This window comes from Clinocottus analis, unplaced genomic scaffold (genome assembly GCF_023055335.1).
Source record: "Clinocottus analis isolate CAN_PGR_092001 unplaced genomic scaffold, fCliAna1.0.p SCAF_37, whole genome shotgun sequence".
NCBI lineage: Eukaryota > Metazoa > Chordata > Actinopteri > Perciformes > Cottidae > Clinocottus > Clinocottus analis.
Window position 1 is genome coordinate 1,309,941 of NW_027176120.1, and position 5,966 is coordinate 1,315,906.

General features: G+C 43.3%; 1 non-coding gene across 1 annotated transcript; it reads left to right on the top strand.

Moving 5' to 3' along the window:
- The first annotated feature begins 165 nt into the window (after positions 1-165).
- Positions 166-251, top strand: trnay-gua (transfer RNA tyrosine (anticodon GUA)). The gene is given in 2 exon segments: positions 166-202; positions 216-251. It is a non-coding gene; the product is annotated as a tRNA-Tyr (tRNA).
- The last annotated feature ends 5,715 nt before the right edge of the window (positions 252-5,966 follow it).

Below are 5,966 nucleotides of genomic sequence, written 5' to 3' on the forward strand. Positions count from 1 at the left end.
CAAGAACAAAATAAAGAAAAAAAATTAAACTTACTTTTTGTGTTTGTTCTGATTATTCGTTGTCATAGAAAGAGCATGAAATTAATCCATTTTCACTGTGAAGGAAAAAAAAACACTTTTGTCCTCTATATTTTTTTACAGTAGTTCTGCAGAGAAAGGACGTGACCTTCGATAGCTCAGTTGGTAGAGCGGAGGACTGTAGATGCAATTCAGTGATCCTTAGGTCGCTGGTTCAAATCCGGCTCGAAGGAGGATTTTTTTCTTCACGTCAAACGATTGTCTAATTCTGCTACTACTTACTCACAGTATTATTCTGCGTATTCACAGCTCGTGATTGAGGCTCTTCACCCAGCCGTAGAGCTGAAGTACACACTGTCACACACACTTCCATCATCCATCACACACACACTTCCATCATCCCATCCTACCAATTGGGATTTATTTCCGACAAGCCCAAATACACGAAGATATGTATTCTATGACTTTGTAATTCTTGTCTGTTTGCATCAGTGATTCTGTGTATCCTCGGCTGAGAAATGCAGGTGAAGTAAAGATACTTTATGCCTTCACTGACTGCCATTATCTTTCTGTCAGAACAAATAGGACACAGACTGGCTGCAGCAGGTGCAGCAAAGAGGAGCCAGAGGTGATGTAGCTTCTTCTCAAGGTGAAGCTGGAGTTCGAGCATCATTGTCATTGTGCTAGGGTCGACTCTTTCTCAGGGGGATGAGTGGTTGTCCTGTAATCGCAAGGTACGATCCCCAGTCCCTCCATAGTTCAGATGTCGAAGTGTCCTGAGCAAGACACCTAACCTTAACCCTAGCTGCTCCCCGGGGGCCTATTAAGGCGCACGGGGAGCCATTGCTATATATCCTACACACATCCAAACCAGTAGCAATAATATAATTAGAAATAATATACAAGAATGGGTCAAATGCAGAGAAGAATTTCCCTAAGGGGGATTATGAAAGTTCATGTTTTATTTTCTCAATCATTATGTATTTTTTTTAATGAGGATTGATGGAACAGTGCTCTTGGTTAATCCAAAAATAGATAAGGTAATAAACCTGAATATTTAAGATGGTTTCATACAGTTTTATAAAAAGTGAGACTAACCCTAAAGACAATATCTGTGCGCCCAATAATGTTACTCAACTGACGGATTACCGCCACCAAGTGGTGTGAAGCTGTATAACGCGTCTTACATTAATAACCTCTGCAGTCCTGCTTGCTCCCCACAAGTGAAAAACAAAACAATTTGGGGTATTTTACAAATCACTGAAGTAGTAGACTACACGTCGACTCGAAAATGAAAGTTAAAAGTCTCTGTGTTCTGGGTTAGGGTTAGGCTTTGTTTGGGGGGACCCACAGCACCACAAAGCAGCACAGGAGTCCCCCGCATGCACTCTCCACGACGCGCCGGTCCAGAGTCCCCCAGGTCTCCATCCAGCTCCCCCAGGTCTCCATCCAGCTCCCTCCAGTCCCCTCTTTCCTGTAAATGTGAGCAGAATTGTCCTGAGAACACAAATACACCTTTGTGTATATTTACAGAGACAAGTTGGTGTAATTAACCATATTCTGTGTCTTATTTCTTTAAGTTCAATTTCACTTCAGTTGTGTGCTTCTATTCAGTGCATCTGTGTATTCTGTGTTTTTCTTACATGGCTGAATAGTGCCACCTTTCAGTCCCCAGTGGGACATCCTGCGTAGGCCCTAAAGCCTTTATGGTAGTATTTGACATCACACAATTTAACTAAGGCCATTGGGATATTAAAGACACTCTAAAATGGCAACGTTGTGTATGTAACAACATGTGTTTTGTAGAGTCCCAGGGTTAGTACAGTAGAAATGCCCCAAAAAGAATCATTTTTTCATTATATCATAATTGTCCGGACAGGTGACCCGGGATTGCAATGAAGAGGAGCATAGTTATGACAATGAAGAGGAGCAAGGTTATGACAGTGTAAAAATGACTACAGTATTCCAGAGGTACTGTGATTCATTTCACAGTAAGAATACTGTGAAATATACTGCAGCTACTTACTTGCTAATTGCTGCCAGCAGGTTACTGTAAATTCTACCGTCATCTTGTTACAGTAGATCAAACATACGGCACGCGGGCCGGATTCGGCAGGATGTCCAGTCCAACAAAAGCAAAAAGTATTTTTTTTTCTTGGATCAAAATCAGCCAAGACGGGATTTGAACCTCTGATATTGTGCTTAATAGATAGATATTTAAACCACTGGTCCACAGTCACAATTAATGTGCAGGCTGATATTATTGAGTTGGAAGTTGTTAAAAATGGATGATGTCATGAAAGCAGCATCACAAACGCATCACAAAGCGAGGGAATCTGCAGAGGAGAGCCAGACAGATACACAGAGGGCTGATGTCTGATCTTTATGTTTCTAGTTAATTGTTAAAAGACCTTAAAATAGAGTTTATCATCCAAAGACCTTCACTAAAGATTTAAACAGAAAAATATTGTCGTTATTTATGCGTTATTATGCTATGATATTACTGGTCCAGCCCATTTGAGATTAAAATGGGCAACATGTGGCCCCTTCACTAACATGAGTTTGACCCCCCCTGGTGTAAATAGATCGATGGATAGATAGATATAGTGAAGGTGATAGATAATTTAATTCAAAGTCAGCTGAAAATAAAATCATGATATTCCAAATTTCACAATCTTCCAATATTCAAACAGCTCTAAAAATAGATACTTAAAACTGTAAATTAAAATGACTTCTTGTTCAGGGCGACGCCTGCTATGCTCATGGCCTTGATATATTACTGTACAGGTTTGGAGCAAATTGAAGGCAAAGTCGTCTCAAAATACAATGTAAATGTTATTTTTTCTAATGGTCCAATATTCAAACAGATTTAAAAGGAGATCCTTAAAGGTGAAAATCCCAAATCAGACTTTGAATTAGATTTTCTCCAAATCTGCACAGTGATATCTCAATGCCAAACACATACACAGCAGAGATCCCCTGAATGAGATTGCATGCAATTTATAGTCGGGTTACTAGCTCTGTTCCTTTGAAGGGGCGGCTGTGGCGCTGGAGGATGAGCGGTTGTCTGGCTACCACAAGGTACCCGGTTCGATCCCCGGTCCGCCTGCAGCTCACAAGTCGAAGTGTCCTTGAGCAAGACACCTAACCCCTCATGACTCCGCGGGCCCTGAGTGGCCCGTGGCAACCTCTAACCAGAAGCTCACAGTGTTGGTTAAGACTGATGTTTGCTTTAAGTTGACATTATGTAGCGTAATGTTTTATTTCATACAATATGTTTCCTTAGTTGAGAAAGACAGAAAGTATATAACTATGTCTATGAAGTCAGTGTGTTTATTCATACTAATAAAGTTCATCATTGTGGGTTGATAGCCTTTTTGCTTGCTGCTTTATCTATAATGCTCAGTATATTCTCACCTTTTCTGCCAGAGTGGGTTAGGGACGCCGGCCGTCACTGACAGCCACGGTCCCCACTCTCGGCTCGGGTGGAACCTTTTGGGGCCACCTTTTCCAGGCCACGAGGCCCCACAGAGGGACACCCCCCGTGAAAAACAACCACAATAAAACACAAGACGGGGGCAGTTTTTAACTTTTTTTATTGGGAAACAGTGCTCTCTTTGACGGATTGGAACTGCTGCCTCATGGCCATGGCTCGCAGCCGGTCCAGATGCTGGGCGTAAAACTGATCGGCCGTCCTGGTGTTGTGGCACATGAACTCGGCCAGCCTGGTTTGGTCGGAGGGGGTGTGGTGGTTAGGGTTAGGGTTAGGTTTAGAGTTGGGGTTGGGGGCCCCCACTGCTGTGAGCAGCGGGGGCCCCCATTGCATTCTCCTTCCTGCTTTTCACTCTCCCCTCAACAGCGTTCGTTAAGACCCCCTGTTATGCCAGTGCCCAAGCGGGCTATCCACTGTCTCTCTATCTTCCTCCTTTCTGTGGTAGACCATCTGGGGTCATGTTGGATAATGGAGACTCTCATCCTTTCCCAGCCGTGCAGCACAAGATGGCGAACTACAGGTGTGTGTGTATTTACAGCATGTGTGCAGTTATATTTGTGTTGTGCGAACCTTGTGGACAATGCATTTCCTGTTTCCCCGACATACAATGCATCACAATCCATACACGACATCAAATAAATACAATTCTTTGTGGACAAATTCCCCTTCGAGTCATTTTTGAAGACCTCGCCTGTGTGTGGATTTCTAAACCACTTTTGGAATTGGAAATATTGCCCCCTGGTGGCCGATTTGGTTGTTGCCACCGGTGTGACCTTTGCCCTGACCAGATAGTCCTGTAAATTTTTATTTCTCCGATAGGCTGGCATGATCGTGAATTCTTCCAGGTTTTTGGATTCTTCGTTCATCTCACTAAAGTGGGTCCGGCAGGATTTGACGAGCCCTCGTGTGGACGGTGAGTATGTAGTTATGAGTGGTAAGTGTGATGTGATTACAATTGGTTTCTTGTTCTTAAATGTTTTGCAGGCTTTCCTGCACATGGTCCTTGTGTACCCCCTCTGATATAACTCTGTGAAGAGGGTTCTGATGGCCTCCGTGACATCATGTGGTTTGGTGCAAATCCTGTGAAAACGGAGTATTTGTGCCTTTAGGAGGCCTGCAAATGTGTGTTGTGGGTGAAAGCTGCTCCTATGGAGCAATGCGTGCGTGTCCGTGGATTTAAAGAAGACTTTAACGTCTAATGTTCCTGTGGTGGTGAAATCATCCCCTTTAAAGGTGGTTGTATCCAAAAAGTCCACCGCAGTCCTGCTATGTGTCGCTTTAACTTTAATCGAGTCCATATGTGCATTGAGGGTGTCTAAGAAGGCCTCAAATTCCCTCTCCGAGTGGGTCCACACTCCCCATATATCGTCCAGATATCTGAAATAATGTAGAGGTTTTAATTTACACGCCTTAAGGGCCCCGTCCTCCCATTGTGCCATGAACAAGTTGGCGTACGCCGGTGCAAATTTCTTCCCCATCGCCGTCCCTTTGATCTGAAGGAAGAATTCCTGGTTGAACACAAAATCATTTCGGGTCAAATTGATCTCCAGTAATTGCAGCAGTTCTTTTTCTGGCCTGTGTTTGTCCCTGTTGTTTTGAAACGCTATTTTTACAGCCTGTATGCCTTTTGTGGCATCAATATTTGTGTACAGGCTGTCGACGTCTAGAGTAAAGAGGATGGATTCTTGTGGAATCCTCAAGGTCCTGACTAACTCCACGAAATGATAGGTGTCTTTAATGTAACTCGGGTGAGTTATGGACAGCGGATAAAGGAACGAGTCCAAGTATTCTGCCGTGCGGTAGGTCTCACTGCTGCAGTCTGAGACTATGGGTCTCCCTGGAGGGATTTCACCCGGTTTACTCCATTTGGAAGGCTCTTTATGGATCTTAGGTAGCATATAGAAAATCCTCGCCCTTGGTTCTGGATCGCTCATCAAGTATCTAACTTGTTTTGCCGTGATGAATTTCTTCTCTTTTAGGTTTTGGAGAATTTTTTGCACCATAGGTATGGTGTCCAGAAATATCGGTTTTTGCAATTTGGAGTAATATTTGGGGTCGTTCAATTGCCTGTATCCCTCCCAAAGATATTGAGCCCGGTCCATGATTACAATGGCACTCCCTTTATCCGCCGGCTTAATGACTATATCTTTATTCCGTTTTAATTCTAGCAATGCTTGTGTTTCTGCTGGGGTCAAATTTGCAGGTGCTTTATGTGGTCCAAATTGGGTTTTAAACATCTGAAGATCTTTTTTAATAAGCTTTCTAACCCCTTCTGAGATTGTGGATTCTGGAGGAGACCAAGTGGATTTAGCCGTAAATGGTATTGCTGTAGTCGGTGGTGAGTCTTTAAAATACTCAGATAGTTCTAGCCGCCTGTGATATTCCTGAAGGTCGTTTCGACCTTGGTTGACGATGTCTCTATTTGTTCCCCGAGAGGGAATGAAACTTAGCCCCT